Consider the following 17590-nt stretch of genomic DNA (forward strand, 5'->3'; position numbering starts at 1 on the left):
ATCATTGGTATCCTTTTGTGTCTGTGTTTGTGTTAAAGCTGTAGTGTGTTTCCAGTTCAGTTCACTTCCTGTGCTGGTCAGCGTACTTCCTGTCAGCTTGAACACGGCTGGACATGTTTATGCTGCAGACTGCTGCAGGAGCATTGTGGGTAATGTAGTCAGTGGATGCAGATGAGCTGGGGTTAAACTACAGCTTTGATTGGCCGTACCGGTGACAGCTGACTGATGAAATGAAGATGTGAACTGTTGTTAGATCAGAACTCAGAGGAACTCCTGAACCCAGTCACTGTCTTCAGCTCCCAAGAAAAATGGAGCGCAATGCAACTTGGACTCTGATTTTTCCTCTTTCTCTGAGATCAGCTGGTGGTGTGTTCAGGGCCTGTGGGGCTTTTTTAAACCTCAGAGGTGAACTGCTTTAATTGAAACTCAGGGATCCTTATGGAAACGTGACAAAGACGAGCTGAACAAAAGCAGTGAATTTAAATGAACTTTATTGAAAAGCTAGAGGTGAACAGTGTTAATGAGAGTCAGAGTTCTTTATTTAAACTCTGCCTGGGAACAAAGAGCGACAAAACGACAGGATGAAGTCTGATGAAAAGACTCAGCTCGTTCAAAGGATTCAAACAACTTTATTGACAGCACACAGACTGGGCTGACAGAGGAGTTACTCTGACGACTGTCTGTGTTTGCAGCTACAGTCAGTTAAAGCTCAGTGAGTCAGAGAGGACTTCTTCAGCTAGGAAAGAATCCGTCCACAGACAGAGCCACTTTATTCAACCTTCTTCAGGGTGACCCATCACCTCAGTGTCATTTAAGGACTGACCAATCAGAATCAAGAAGACACTGGACTAATATTCCAGCGATGGTGTCAGTCAGTGATGTGACTCATCTTTTCTAGGGGACAGTTCCAGGTCTACAGCTGCTGCTAATGCCAGGACAGGATTTCCTCTCATTGTTTTTTCTTGGTGATATTTCCTCAAATGAAGGAAAATCTTAAACACACATGAAGAGCTGCTGAAAACGACCAGATAGGATGTAGAAGTCCACGTATGTAACCTAGCAACTATAGTGAGAAGCGCTCAGAAATGAAGTTTGTGGGAGTCTGCAGGTCAAAGAGCGCCGTCTACGGACACAGGCGGCCCTTAGAGGAGTTTTTCTACCACCACAGAGACGTACCGAGTCTGTGTGTAAAAATAAACATGTTAAACAGCCTGAACTCTGACTGTTAGACTGAGCGTCCCTTTAAATTCCTCAGCAGGGGGGTCCAACCCCCCCCACCCCCACCCTCCACCTCAGATTACAGCCTGCTGAATAATGTGGTGTCACTGCCATCACACTGAAGATTATACACACTGACTGACAGCGTGTGTGTGTGTGAGAGTGTGTGTAATTGGTATCTTGGAGTGCAGCTGTCTTCAGTCAGCAGCATCTGTTACACCCCCAACACAAAATGACACAAATATACCAACACACATGTTAACCCCCCCATATACACATGGACACACAGCTGTAATGTCTCATATTCATATAAACAATAATAATGAGGAGGAAACACAGTAACTCCAGTCTACAGCTGCAAATATACTTGCTGTTTCATGTTGTGTTAGTGTCCGGATTTGTAATGAGCATTTCTTTTAATACACTCTCTTATAAACAATGATATTACTGGAGGAAACCACTAGAGGGCACCAGAGAGCTCAGGCTATATACAGCTACCTGCTGTGTAGGATGTAAACTACCAACATAATAACCCTTGAGGAAGTTACTATAAAGTGAATTCTGAGATCAGAAATACAATGATATCAATGATTAAAAAAACATAAGATCAACTCAGACTAATGACTGGTGGTCAGAACATACCGCCTGGACTTTTTCTATGACTTTGTACTTTGGGGACCATGTTAACCAGTGACTTTTAGCCAACTGCATTCATAGATATAGGTCTGAATGGATATAGGTAAATAGGTCATTACAGCGCCCTTTGAAAACATAAAGAGTCTTCAAGAATGTATATTTGTTTGTTTGTCATTATAATGTGTAGATATCCTACCACAGAAACATCCTAGAGGGCACTTTGGCATGTTTGTCTACCATACAAGCACCCTAGGGGACACTTTATCATATTAATCTACCTAAGGAGCATCCTAGAGGGCAATTTATCATATTAATCTACCTAAGGAGCATCCTAGAGGGCAATTTATCATATTAATCTACCTAAGGAGCATCCTAGAGGGCAATTTATCATATTAATCTACCTAAGGAGCATCCTAGGGGACACTTTATCATATTAATCTACCTAAGGAGCACCCTAGTGGGCACTTTATCATATTAATCTACCTAAGGAGCACCCTAGTGGGCACTTTATCATATTAATCTACCTAAGGAGCATCCTAGAGGGCACTTTATCATATAAATCTACCTAAGGAGCACCCTAGTGGGCACTTTATCATATTAATCTACCTAAGGAGCACCCTAGTGGGCACTTTATCATATTAATCTACCTAAGGAGCATCCTAGAGGGCAATTTATCATATTAATCTACCTAAGGAGCATCCTAGAGGGCAATTTATCATATTAATCTACCTAAGGAGCATCCTAGGGGACACTTTATCATATTAATCTACCTAAGGAGCACCCTAGTGGGCACTTTATCATATTAATCTACCTAAGGAGCATCCTAGAGGGCACTTTATCATATTAATCTACCTAAGGAGCACCCTAGTGGGCACTTTATCATATTAATCTACCTAAGGAGCACCCTAGTGGGCACTTTATCATATTAATCTACCTAAGGAGCATCCTAGAGGGCACTTTATCATATAAATCTACCTAAGGAGCACCCTAGTGGGCACTTTATCATATTAATCTACCTAAGGAGCACCCTAGTGGGCACTTTATCATATTAATCTACCTAAGGAGCATCCTAGAGGGCAATTTATCATATTAATCTACCTAAGGAGCATCCTAGAGGGCAATTTATCATATTAATCTACCTAAGGAGCATCCTAGGGGACACTTTATCATATTAATCTACCTAAGGAGCACCCTAGTGGGCACTTTATCATATTAATCTACCTAAGGAGCATCCTAGAGGGCACTTTATCATATAAATCTACCTAAGGAGCACCCTAGTGGGCACTTTATCATGCTAATCTGCCTAAGGAGCATCCTAGAGGGCAATTTATCATATTAATCTACCTAAGGAGCACCCTAGTGGGCACTTTATCATGCTAATCTGCCTAAGGAGCATCCTAGAGGGCACTTTATCATATAAATCTACCTAAGCAGCACCCTAGTGGGCACTTTATCATGCTAATCTGCCTAAGGAGTATCCTAGAGGGCACATTATCATGCTAATCTACCTAAGGAGCACCCTAGTGGGCACTTTATCATGCTAATCTACCTAGGAAGTATCCTAGAGGGCACTTTATCATATTAATCTACCTAAGGAACACCCTAGTGGGCACTTTATCATATTAATCTACCTAAGGAACACCCTAGTGGGCACTTTATCATGCTAATCTGCCTAAGGAGTATCCCAGTCAGCACTTTATCATGTTCATCTACCATAGAAGCACCCTAGTGGGCACTTTATTGTGTGTCTCTACCTAAGGAGTATCCTAGAGGGCACTTTATCATGCTAATCTACCTAAGGATTATCCTAGACAGCACTCATGTTAATCTACCTAAGGAGTATCCTAGAGGGCACTTTATCATGTGTATCTACCTAAGGATTATCCTAGACAGCACTCATATTAATCTACCTAAGGAGCATCCCAGAGGGCACCCTTATCATGTCTGTCTACCTAAGGAGTATCCTAGGCAGCACTTTGTCATGTTCATCTACCATAGAACCACCCTAGTGGGCACTTTATCATGTTAATCTACCTAGGAAGTATCCTAGAGGGCACTTTATCATGTGTATCTACCTAAGGAGCATCCTAGAGGGCACTTTATCATGTTAATCTACCTAGGAAGTGTCCTAGAGGGCACTTTATCATGTTTATCCACCATTCGAGCATCCCAGAGGGCACCCTTAGCATTTCTTTTAAGCATATAGTCTCCACAGGTGGTGACGACCACCTCCACCCCCCTCAGATTCCACCTGTGCCTCTGGCGGCGTTCCAAGTGAGCCGAGCCGATACCTAAACCTGATGTTTAGAGGCTGGTGACCACTGAGTGATCATAGAGTATTGTCATGAGCAGAACTGCAGAATCAAACCCGTTATCATTGGCTGCATACTGACATAGCTCCAGAACTCGCTAGTATCTTTTTTTTATTTGTTGTAACATCTCTTGAATGAAACTCTCAGTTTTCAAAGCTACACTTCCTCAGCCTTGCTTACATAGAGGAGGTTCTTTAAAAGCATTTCCTGTACTGGATAATGAAGTGACTGGTATCAGAGTAACTAGAGTAAGACGATCCATTAACACATATGGGAAAGCACCATAAGCTGCTCCAAGTGTGTGTGCTCCATAAATGCAGATTAGAGCTCTCTAATGTCTCCGTTTTCAGAGTTACAACCATCAGATTAACTCCACAGATTAGTAATGAAGGCAGGCCGCCTAATCTACCATGCCTGTGAGAGTCTGTGTTTCAGGGTCAGCTTTAACGGCGGTTTAAGAGACTGCTGTCCTATTTGGGGGTTTCAGATTTACTCCTCTAAAAACAGGACAGAAACAGAGAGTTTGGTTTGAAGAGATTCTTTAGTTTCATTCTGAAAATAAGCAAACATTTGAATCATCTAAAATTTTTAAATAAATAAAACCGAAGTGTGATCAGATTTTAGATGTAGCGTTGCTGTGTGGGTGTTTATTCATACTGTAGATGTTGGAGTCAAATCTCTAGCATCCATTTTTAGGATAAACTTTAAAGCAAATGATCTTTATGAAATGTTTATGTGGGTCCTGGGGGTCCTGTGCTCCTCTACAATACAAGTAAGGGGTGCTTATAGGAAAAAGGGTCGGGAACTATTGTGTTATAGCGCACGATATAGATGTGCATTATTTTATACATGCATGATCTACATATTTAATCAGAATTAATAACTTCTAGTGAATATAAAGTGCAGCATGATATTGACCCTCCTCTGACCATGCTGCACTTTGGCCAGAGCTTGCACCATATTTACATCCACACACACTCACACACTCACAGAACCCCAAAGCAGGCAGGTCGGTGGATAAAAGAAACCTGATATTTGATATATGATGAAAATTCTGATTGTTTTTGTGGAATTCATAAGATATAACTTTATTAAACTGCTACAATAGCATCAACGAACATTCCCGTGCATTTAAAAAGTCCCGTCTTAGTCACACAAACACAGTAAATCCTCTTTTTCTGGCAGCAGTAAACGCACTGATGGACATTCATATCAAAGGCCAAACTTCACAGAGCCTAAACATCACACCGTGAAATGTCAGTGTGAGAAAGCCGAGTGAGTCACCTGCAGATGGGCAAAGGTGAGCTCAGCTGAAGATGATCAGTCGACATGTTTAGACTTTAATCCTCCTCAGACTTCACAGATGTTTGGTATTTTAATATCTGCTGATGATGCAACGCAGAGAAATACTCTCTCAGACGCAGAAACACACTCCTAAGGGTCCCTCACCTCCTTTAGACCGAGCATTAGCAGGAATTTAGATCCGTGTGGGTCATTCTGAAACCACACGGTAGTTACTGAATGACTAATACATACATGGGGGGTTTAGGCCTTAGACAAAGGTGGGAGACCGCCTGGGGCGCCATGCTCTAATGCACCTCTAGATATAGTCAATATAGAGGAGCATTTAATTAGGTACACATCTACAACCACTCTGAGTGATTGAGGCGTGTTTAAACATAAATAAGGAGCCAAGAATGAATAAAACAGCATGAAAATAGAATGTCATGATCCAAAAGAGCCCCGTGAAGGACCCCAGACCCCAACATTAAGGTCCAGGACCCTCAGAAAGCTCCAAATGTCTTCATTTTAAAAAGATATCAGTAATGTAGATCCTTAGAGACTCTGGAACAGTGGACTGGTGCAATAAATAAAAATGTCTGATTAGTGTCAGAAATAGTGAGCGTCTATTTTAATTTTTGACACGTGAAAATATCAGGATGTGCAGAGTTTGAGCCTGTACTCCTCTGAGGGCTGGGGAAGGACTGTTGGAGGTTTCTGTTTCATATCTGGAACGTCCCGTCCTCTCTGTTAGACGCTATCATGGATCAGGACGTCCTGGTCTCATCAGAAACCTCCGTCCTAACAATGATTGTTCTAACAGACTCATTGATCAGATTATCAGGGTGTGAGGTGATTAATCAGTCAAGCAGAGCTCAGTATTATTTACCCAGAATGCCACTGGACAGACAGACAGACAGACAGGAAGGGGATTTGGTTTTAATCTCCTCTTTATGTCTTCAAGGCCGGCTCGGCCTCAGCTGCCGTGTTTCTTTGTCTAATTGTCTGCCGTCCTTCACTCCGTCAGGTTTCACGCCCAGAGCTGCTCGCTCTGTTTACAGGTTTTACTGTCTTTGTATCATTGATAGGGGGCGGAGCCACAGATGCCGGTTTTGATTGGCTGTTGGATTTATCGTGTCTCAGGCTGGCAGGTGTCGAGGTGATAAAACTAAATGAGCTGAATGAATTAACGGACAGAAACATTAGAAAAACAGTGTTGCTGCAGGCAGTTCGACTGTTAGGGTGGGAGCTGGACCCATGACTGTTTGTTTGTTTGTTTGTTTGTTTGTTTATTTGTTTGTTTGTTTGTTGGGGGGGCACAAAAAAGAGGAGCAGATTTATTTTCAATGGCACAAAAAAAAACACAAAATAAAAACCTAAAAGAAACTGTTGAAACAAATGGAAACTGCCCAAACATGACTAGAACTTTTCAGTGGAGGCTGGGCTTTCTAATGAGACCATGTTTGTGTCTGTAATACCAGGAACCATCCTGTAGGGGACGGAAGTGTCTGGCTACGTAGCACTACGGCTACTTTGATATGTGGTCATTGATTTGAGTCCTTTTTGAGTTGGATATGGTGGTAGGTAAAAATGTTTTATTTGGCCTCCTTCTGTTTAATTTGATGACTGTTTTTGTGTAAAAACAGAGCGCACAGAGCAAGTTTGTTTGGATCAAGATGAGCAGGACCAAGTTTGGTCCCGCTGGGGCTTAAGAGGTAGAAATGTTGCAACTTCTGTGATTTGAAAATTGCAGCAGGCAATAATGCAATTTAATCTAATTTTCGATTAATTGCCCAGTCCTACTTTAAATGTGCCAGAAATCATCAAAGTTGGACGTTTATGACCAAAAACCGCGTTTGTTTTGTGCGATTTCACATTTCATAAACATGACATAAATCAGAAATTCAGTCCTGGTCTGATGTACCCATAAATCTCACATGCCTCTCATTTCTGCTGTGCAAAAAGTGGTATTAATTTTTCTCGTTTCAGGTCTTAAAAAAGTCTAAAATTAGATGTTTAAAAGTGTGAAGTAACCTTGTTTTGGTATCCTAACAGTTCCCTTAACCCTAACTGAAGGTTTAATGGTCCAATGACCTTGACCTTTGACCTTGAAAATCCAGCATTGGGTCAGAGTGGAAAGGAATGACGTAGATTAGATAAGTAAAGAATGTAAATATTTTGATTGTATTATTATAATAAACAGTCTACTGGTGGTGATGCCCCCTGGTGGCCAGAATAAGACGGACTGTGACAAACACGGCTGTGAAAAGTCATCGTTTAATCTCAGGTATTTTCATTTCATGATCTAAAATCCTGACTCACATTAAATCCTGATTAATTTTCCATCACCGTTGTTCAGCTGAATCAGCAGGAAACTGTGGACAGTGTTGGCATGAAAGGACGTCCCTGCTGTAACCACGGCGACGCTTTGATTGGCTACTGATGATTTTAATCTGTGACATCACTGATCAGATGTCTGGTGTAGTTCATTTATCAGTGTGTGAAGATGTGTCATTGATAGAGAGCGATCAGCTGATTGATTAACCGGCACAGGTGAGTGTGACATCATTAATGGCGGTGATTGATCAGCTGCTCGCTCCACGCCGCTCGTTACCTCATTAAGGAGTGAGCACACACACAGGAAGTGATTCATTGTCTGACCTCAGTGCTGACCCTGAAGGCAGCTGGCTGACTGAGGGGATAAAGGACCCCCCCCCACCCCACCTGTCCCTGATCGCCCCACCAGAGAGAGAGAGGGAGGTCACATGATGCAGAGCCCCGCCCCCTTCTGCTCCTTCAGTTTGAGCTCTGAGAGCGTTAATAAACTTTAAACTGGTTTATTTCCAGTTTTCTGTCAGAGGGCAGGATGAAACAATCACACTGTTACCACGGCAACTGCTGTGTGTGTGCCGACAGCCTCCTGACACCTCCTCCTCCTCACAGATAAACGGCGAGGATCAGCAGAATAATCTCTGTTTCTGTTCTCTACGTTTAGCACATTTATCCTCCCCGCGGTGACGGTCTCACTGTGATCCCCCTGATCTGAGGTTCTGATGGTTCACAGACTGGTATTGGGGTCAGGTCTGGATCCTTCAGGTGTTTTCTCCAAACAGCAGGAGAGGTCAGAGTGTTTCTGAGGGGTGGGTGTGGTCAGCGGCTGTCTTGGCTTTGCTCAGGTGTGTGTAAAGGTGTAATGATTGGTCAGTGTGAGTCGGGGGATTTTCATTTCAGAAATGAAGCTGCTGGTCTGAACTCTCTGGTGGTCTCTCAGGGTCTTGGATCCTTTTTGGTCATTCTGATAGCAGGTGGCAGGGTTCAGTACGGGTTTGATCCATTAATAAAAGGAACAAAAAGTCCCTGATTTATAATTCTAGGTTTCCCTAATTTCTCATTATTATTATTGGGGGTGCACCGATCGATCGGCATCCATTTCCTTAATTTTGGGGGATCAGCGATTGGCCGATACTTACATATGAAACTGATCTTATCTACCTCTACCTACGAAAATGTGAAAAATGAAAGACTAAAGGAACTGATAGAATTTAGTAGTTTGGACAGCAATGCTCTAAATCAGTGGTTTTCAAAGTGTGAGGCGGGCCTCCCCTGGGGGGCGCCACAGAGCTTCAGGGGAGGAACCATAAACCAGAAAAAAGGTGAATTGCTTTGCTAACCTCTGCTGTGCATGGAGCAAAATAAACTTATAGTTACTATAGGGACTGATATAGAGCAGTGTTACTCAACCAAAGAGACACATGATTGAAAATACCTTTGCAAGAGCCACAATCTAAGAGGTGAAAAGAGGCAAAAACAGCTGGAAGTAGCAATAAAAATAGGTTAGAGGTGGCAAAAATGGTCAAAAAACAGCAAAAAATGGGTGAAAATGGGGAGAAAAGGTGGAAAATGGTCAGAAAGTGGCAAAAATTTGTAAGAAGTGACAAAAATGAGTGGAAAGTGACTTAAATGGGCAAAAAGCAGTCAGGAGTGGCAAAAATGGGCAAAAAAGAGGAAACAAGTGGTATGTAATGGCAACAGGTAGTTTAAACAGGCAAAAATGGCAAAAAGTAGAGGCAAAAATTGGGGAAAAAGTAAACAAGTGGTATTAAATGGCAAAAGGTTGCTTAGATGGACTAAAAATGGTAAAAAAAAAAAAATGGGGAAAAAGAAGCAAAAATAAGTTGTAAAATGGCCCAAAAAAATATGAAAAATGGGTTTTAATGGCATTCTAACTGAATAAGAGGGAAAGGTAGATGTTTAAGGACAGTTGCAAACCAAAATATCCCAAATATATGAATGTTCAAAATGTTTAAAGATCAGACATAAATGTTTGAAATGTTGTTTAATTGTTTTTTCAATGTGATCATTGTTGTGGGTGGGGGTCCATCAAACGGATCAGTTCATTTAAGGGAGGCTCACTCTCACACCCTTTGGAAACCTCTGGTCTAAAGTTTTCATTTATATTTGAGAGAACTACCTCATGTGCAGTTAAAACAACAAGTTTGTATTGTTTCATGGGTATTGTTCAATGTTTTTAATAAAATAAGATTGGAGCATTGAAGGTGTTTGCTGTCAGTCATAAAAAAACGGTATTGGCCAAAATTGGAATCGGTAGGTCAGGTTTTTTAAAGATCGGTGATCGGCCAGAAAATTGCAATCGGTGCACCCCTAATTATTATCATTTTTAAACTAACACTGCGCAGCTTCTAGTTTGTTCCATCTAATGTTATTTAGAACAGTGGATCTCAGCTGGTCCAGCATCAACCCAAAATAAATGTAACAGGGCATGTTTAGTTAATTGAATATGTTGGAGTTTGGAGCCAGACTGGACCAAAATGCAGGACATGCAAAAAAAAAAAAGGGACAAAACTGGAAAGTTTTATACCCTCTTTCCCCATTATTTTGGGAATTTTTTGCCAATTTTCCAGAGATCTTGATAAATTACGTCATTATCATGTGAAAGTAGCTTTTTCATTGCAAGAAAATGGGATAAATTAGTTAAAATATTGATCAAACATTTAAATTTTAAGTTTGGACACAGACTGATGCTCAGTCATTTGGCCTCTGAAACACCAGCACACATGTAAACAGGGACGTATGGATGCCTTGCCTCCATAATATTTGGCTGATTTTTGTTTTTTCTGACCTCATAATGTGGATTTTGTACTTATTTTAAAAACTGATGTCTGACAGCAATAAGAAGAGAGATAACTACTGTGCACACCCAGGCAAATTCATCCAAGCTCAGGACAATAAAAATCATCGACTGCAGAAGAAAGCAGAGAGGTCCGCTCTCTGCTCAGCTCCCCTTCAGCTCCCAGAGGGTTTTTATACGAGGCAGAGTTTGGATCTAAGATCTTCCTCGGGCTCTTGTAGATCAAAAACGTTGCCTTGTGTAAAATAGTTCCCCACAGGGAGCGAACAGGAGCGGACATCTTTTCTTATTCCTGCAAAAAGGGAAAAGCCTTTTCAATAAAGCATATTCACTTAATGTTCATGATAAAACTCTGACTGTTCACTAACTCCATATTATAGAGAAAATTCAGGACTGTAGGTCACATGACCATCTATCTACTGTTCAACATGTGCGGTTTCCTGTCTGCCAATCAGTCAGGTTCTCCTCCAGGTTCACATGTGCCTTCTTTAGTCTCGGGTCCTGTTAGGATCACAGTCTGATGCTCCGTGTCTGTTTTTGTGTCCCCACAGGAAACGTGCTCCTGATGAAGAAGGTTCCTCCTCCTCACTTCACTGTTTCCTCACAAACACAGCAGCAGGTTGCCTCAAAAGGTTGGTGCAACTCCACTCTGCATGTGCTGATGCACGACTATCATCCCGCTCTAGTGGCGGTTAAAGTTGACGGTTGCTGTGTTGTCTGAGTTGCTGTCTCCTGCAGAGGTTGCTGTTGTCTGAGTTGCTGTCTCCTGCAGAGGTTGCTGTTGTCTGAGTTGCTGTCTCCTGCAGAGGTTGCTGTGTTGTCTGAGTTGCTGTCTCCTGCAGAGGTTGCTGTGTTGTCTGAGTTGCTGTCTCCTGCAGAGGTTGCTGTGTTGTCTGAGTTGCTGTCTCCTGCAGAGGTTGCTGTGTTGTCTGAGTTGCCGTCTCCTGCAGAAGTTGCTGTGTTGCCTGAGTTGCCGTCTCCTGCAGAGGTTGCCGGTTGCTCCGGCTGCACTGATCTGATTGTTTAGAGGAATCTGCAGATTCAGCGTCACTGACCCGTACATCATTAGTGTGACAGAGCAGCCATTGTGTCTCAGTAGAACAGGCCGTTCTGTGTCTCTCTCTGATCTCAGAACAAACTGATGAAACACTTTCATGTTCAAGTGTTAAACTTTGTTTCAGTATCGTCTCTGTGAGCTCGAGCTGCAGTCGATCTGATTTCAGACTTCACTCTGAGACTAAACTCAGACAGGACAGAGGATAGAGGCAGAAAAACCGGGACAGAGAGAGAGAGAGAGAGAGAGGAATGACATTAGGGGGAAGGAGGATGGACTTGAACCCTGGCTGCTTGTTTTAAGACAAAGCCTCTGTCCATGGAGCGCAGACATCCCCACTGGTTCCCAGTGTTTGGAGTTTTAAAGGAACTAAAGTCATCCTGATTCAGTCAACAGCGTCCTTTTACTTCCTTTGTTTAACAGAGCAGAATAAAAACCTCAGAAGGAGCAATGAAACAATCACTACATGTGTGCATTCATGAGAATTATTAACAGAATAAAACATTATCAGGCTAAGTCAACAGGCTGAATGTGCAAATACTCTAATCAATAAATGCAGTAAGTCTCAACATTGACTCAGCTGTTTTATGTAATGGTTCCACCTGATGGAGTCTCATAGGTGGAGGTGTAGCTTCAGCTCACAGATTTGGTAGGGACACACGTGAGAGGGGAGCCCAAGAAAATTTTGTTCTGATGTGATTTATACATGTGTGTCATGAAATTGTTTTTCTTTTTGTGAAGGAAGAATTGTTAACTGGGCCTATTTCTGTTAACTATATGCCTGAATGTCTGTTTTTATGGAGCTATTATTAAAACAAACCTTTTTGCAAATGTGCACAAAGATCTGCACACAAATCTGCAAATGTAGATAGATTTTCTAATGCATGCATAAATCCACAAATGTGTGTAAAGATCTGAAAATGCCTGAGAACAAACAAACTCCAGAGCTTTTACATTCACAGCTCTGAGTACACGTTTGCAGATTGTACACAGCAGAGGTTTTGCAAAATATGACAGCTGACTGAGAGGCAGATTTCAGTTGTAACTAATGGCATGTGTGTATTTTAGCAACTTTAAGCAGCTTTTTTTTTACCAAAACAAATGTCCTAACCCTAAGTCCACAGTTACAAATTGAGCTACACATTTGCAGATTTGTGCACTTATTTGTTAACCTGACACATCTGGAAAACCTTCCATAGACGGTGTTGGGGAAAGGGCAGAGCCTTTGAAACAACTCTGAGGGTGATTGGATGAAGGTTCTGTCGTCACATCTTTACGGGCCAATCAGAGCAACAAAACACGTGACATAGCCGCTACCAAGGAGTAAACTCCATAACGTGAACCATGGCGACTATAGACATGTAAGTACTCGACTTTTGTTGTTTTTGAAAAGAAAACAAGTCACTGCTGCATCCACGCTAATCTCTTCCTCCATAATTATACCGGCCTCTTGCTGCTTGCTTACATCGCGACTCCACTGTGCCTGAAAGTACTGCCCCTCGACGCTGATTGGTCCTGTCACTTTCTAACCGGGCCCAAACGGTTCAGACAGGAGCTTTGCAAGATGAATTCACCAGTGAGAAACAAGGAAACGAGCATATCCATCTGCTTTGCAGTTATGCATTTGTGGATCGTTGTACACGTTCCGCAAAACTTTGCACGCATTTGAAGATTTGCTTATGCATTTGCAGATCTGTGTACACATTTGCAAATAGTTTTGCAACAATAATAGCCCCATAGATTGTCCCTCCTACATGAATTTTAACTAGTATAGTAACTCAGTCTCATTATGCTGCTGCAAGTTAGAGAATTTTCTACTTTACATTTGATAATCCAGATTTTAAACTAATGAGAGGATTAACATTAAACTAAGGTTTTCATCTGAAATTCAACGTTTAAGTACAGTCACATTATAGTGCAGGAGTACAGTGAGGGCACCAACTATTATGGACATTATGATGAGGTATTATGATGATGCAGAGAATGGACACGGACGGAAGAGTGGAGGAAAAACCCACAAACTGAGCGCTGCGCTGTCCTGTCCCTCACTCATTCTGTCTGTCTCTCCTGCTGAGATTAGCTCAGCCCTTGACTTAAGTCCTGGTCCAGGTGAAGTCAGAGTGAACACTAGGCCCCAGTCTCTTCAGAAGAGAAGAAAACTTGGGAAAGAAACTAAAGGTTAAGCTGATGTTTTTACTCTTTAATAATTAATTATATCATTCTTAACCCTTGTGCCCTCCTCAAATGTACTACCCTCTGGACACCTTAGAGGCAAAAATGTACATGAACAGAAAAATTGCCATTAAATCATCATCCAACAATATTTTTTCTACCTTTTTTCATAAATCTTTTTAACAACTTCAGACCTGCTCAAAACTACAAAAAAATTCAATAATGCTCAGAATTGTAAAAATTTCCAAAAATGTCAGAGGAGGGCATAAGGGTTAATATCCATATCTGCTAAAATGGAATCAGATCACCTAAAATTCATGACTAACCAGAGTCCAGCACCTCCCACCTGTCCACCTGTACTCCCCCAACAGGAGTGATCGAGGCGTGAACAGAGAGGGAGAGGAGTTCGAGAGGTGAAACTACAAAGATGAAGCAAAGCTCTCCAAGAAAAAGTAAAAGCAGATGTTTATGGTGAAACCGCCAAAGTTCACATTTTCACTGGGCTGGTAGTGGCCTCTCACAGTAGCTATGGCGTCCGCCGTCCTAAGAGCTGCACACTTCAGCGTCTGCGTTTCCTCGCATCTTTGCCCAAAGTCTACTCAGCAGTGCGGTTTCATGCCAGTTCCCGGTCCCGCTGCCAAACGTCCCGCCTGTCTGTGTACAGGAAACCACGCCATCTGAGAGTGAGCGTATTGCGCTGGGAGTTGGAGCTGATAAATATTGATCAGCAGTTAAACTACAGCTAAAGTGAGGGAGAAGACACAGGAGAGGATGGAGGAGGGGGGAATGTTTCACTTGTTTGTCCACATGGATGAGGGAGGCAGTATATATGGGCTGTATTATAGTAATACCACATCCCAGGGTATTAGAAATAACCACTTTATAGCTTTAATCTCAGTGATGAAGGCGGTGCTGTGTGATGAGTGAATATTAATGATCAGTTCCTTAATAATATGTGTCTGTTTCCTCCAGCAGCTCCACGTCTTTAAAGTGACAGAACTGTTAATGGTGGAAGGAAAATCGTGTGCAAATGTATCAGCAATGAACAAAACCATGGCGTGGCGGCACTCTGGTCTTCTCTTTAGTCCAACTGTGAATGTGCTCCGCTGTAATGTGATCCACGGCAGCGTGAGTTAGAACGCTTTAATTCCTCTATGTGTAGATCAGTGATGAGAAATGAAGCTGGTTAATAATCCTGCACAGTTAGCGTTAGGGTTGGGCGCAGTTAGAACGGTCAAAGGTTTTTAAAAATGGTTAAGCTTATATTTAGCCATTTTTATGTGAAATATAGAGGAAATGTTAATCAGTGGCGCAGCCATTGTATGTGGAAATTGCAGGTTAAGGCTTCCGGCAAATGGCAAAACTGCTCAGTAAGACACTTTGTAAAAAAGACCCATACATCCACAGATAAACACACAAATAAATGTACGCATACATTAAAACACACGTGCAACAATCCAGCATGATTCCATGATTTTATTGCTTTTAGGGGCGACTGGTTTAGTAGGTAGAAGCAGCCGTCTTCTGATTGGAAGGTTGAGGGTTCGATCCCCAGCTCCTGCAGTCACATGTCATTGTGTCATTGTGCAAAACACTTCACCCCAGTCTGCTCCCGCTGCTGCGTCTGCGGCGTATAAATGGATATGGAAGTGTACAATATATGTATGTACAATATAAGTATGCCATGTTGGTGAAGGACATGCAAAGTACTGACGTAGAAAAACATTTTCAATACTTCCAAATGCCACGTGAAAACGTTGATGATCTAGTTGGGTGCCTAGCCCCACTCCTTCTCCACTCTGGGAGTCACCGCTCACCCGTCAACGCTGCACGGAGGAACAAAATGCAGGTCGGTGTCACATTTGATGCGGGTCGATGTGAAAAATACATGCCGAGCAGTGTTTTGTGTGACACCAGTACGTGGAGCGGTGTCCACGCGGTCGTAAAATTTGAGCTTGGCGCGCACGGGCCTTTCAGACATCCGCTTTGAGTCTGCACGGACCTCCGGGGAGTTTGTTCCACGTACGTTCTGCCTGAGTATGTTTGGGCTTTAACGGTAGTAAAAATGAATACTGCACCAGTCTTAAGGTCTGATATTTTCAGATGCTGACATACAGATTAGACTAGTTTTATCTTATTTTCTTTTTTTTTTTTTTATATATTTTTTACAGAAAGAAAAACCATCCCAGTCTCCGTTTGTCCCAGTATTATTCAGCTCTGATTGTTGCACCACTGCAGGGCTTCTCTCAGCTGCAGACTCCAGAGTATTAACAGGAGATCGATGTTGGTGATCGGTGACCCTCAGCATAAATTCTGACCTCCCAATCAAAAGTGTATTTAATCAGAGCGGCTGATAATGATCTCTGTCTCCATGTGTGTTTTATTTTGAAAAGCTCCAGCATAAATGAAGATGACATGTTAGTGGTATCGTCCAGCCAGATTTGGGTAAATGGTCCCATAAAGACAGACTGAGCTGATGTAAGAATGAAACAGGAAGTTCAGAGGAAAAGCTGACGACTTTGTTTAGAGAGTTAATTCATCCAGTCACACTGACATGAAAACTTCCCTCCCCGTGTCAGCAGACGTTACTTCAGCCCTCCCGCCGTCAGAGACACGAACAGACTCGAGGAGATCTCATGACAGCCAGATTGAAATTTTCTATAAATTATCAGGAGTGTGCATGAAAACGACTGCTCCATCACGTTCCCGACCAATTACTGTGAGACACCTTTAACCCCGCCCCTCCCCCCTCGCACCGCCATTCATCACCGCCTCACTGCTCTGTCTCTACAAGCCGCTTTTCACGCTCTCTAAACACACACAGACACACACCCCCTCCTCTTTAAAGCCTCTTCACTCGTCCTTCATCTTTTGTTTCCGCTGGTAGAGTCACACACCTGATAAACACAAAAACACACACACACAGACACACAACCACACCCAGAGTCAAAGCTGTATAATAAAAGAACGACCTAGAGGAATAAATGAGGGGAAGCGTCTGTAGATGTGAGGGTATTTAATGTTAGACGACAGAAAGTCAGAATAATTAGAGTCATCTACCAGCAGGTTTAACAGTTAGTTCATAACATTATTATAATAATTAAATATTTCATTAACATCAGTGACTTTAAAGGTAGAGGAGTCCGTAGAGCCCGCTGTTCTTCAGATTGATCACATCAGCTGTTTTTATATTTTTGCTGAGCAGTGATCCTCAGACTCCTCTCAACATTTTCAGAGAGAGCTGCATGTTTGAATGCAAACAGTGAAAAACAGTGAAACCCAGCAGTGAAAGAGTATTCAGTATTCAGTAATAAAAGGCTGTACTCCAGCTCTCTAAGGGGGCTTTCACACCTACGTCGTTTGGTCCGGACTTTCAGATTTTCTGTTTGGTCTGAACCAAAATGATAGGTGCGAAACCTCCCCTGGACCGTGGTCCGGACCAAACAGCCGGACCTTGGTCTGACTAAAAGAGGTTGTCTTGGTCCGGACCAAACAGAACCATGGTCCGGTTCATGCCCAGTGTGAAAGCATTATTTTGAAAGGTTCAGACCTTCGTATCAATGACAGGAAGTTACCACATGACTACCGGCAAAGTAAATCCTTCACCATAACAAAATGAGCCGCAGAAGAGCCTACAACAATCTCACGGACTGAAATCAACCAGCAGCCTGGACAGGGTGGGCTAACGGTGGCTGCTTTATGTTACGGGAGGAGTAGAAGTGTCCGTTATTATGTTGAATGGAGATTGTCCAAGCACAGAAAATTTCA

General features: G+C 42.4%; 1 protein-coding gene across 2 annotated transcripts in view; it reads left to right on the plus strand.

Annotated features, from left to right (window-relative positions):
• plxnb3 (plexin B3) overlaps window positions 1-17590 on the plus strand; it is a 127539-nt gene that overhangs the window by 41075 nt on the left and 68874 nt on the right. For both annotated transcript variants that reach the window (XM_041799887.1, XM_041799888.1), the window contains one exon: window positions 11148-11228. The gene's annotated coding sequence lies outside the window, so the exon portion shown is untranslated. The remainder of the gene's footprint in view (window positions 1-11147; window positions 11229-17590) is intronic.

This window comes from Cheilinus undulatus, linkage group 11 (genome assembly GCF_018320785.1).
Source record: "Cheilinus undulatus linkage group 11, ASM1832078v1, whole genome shotgun sequence".
NCBI lineage: Eukaryota > Metazoa > Chordata > Actinopteri > Labriformes > Labridae > Cheilinus > Cheilinus undulatus.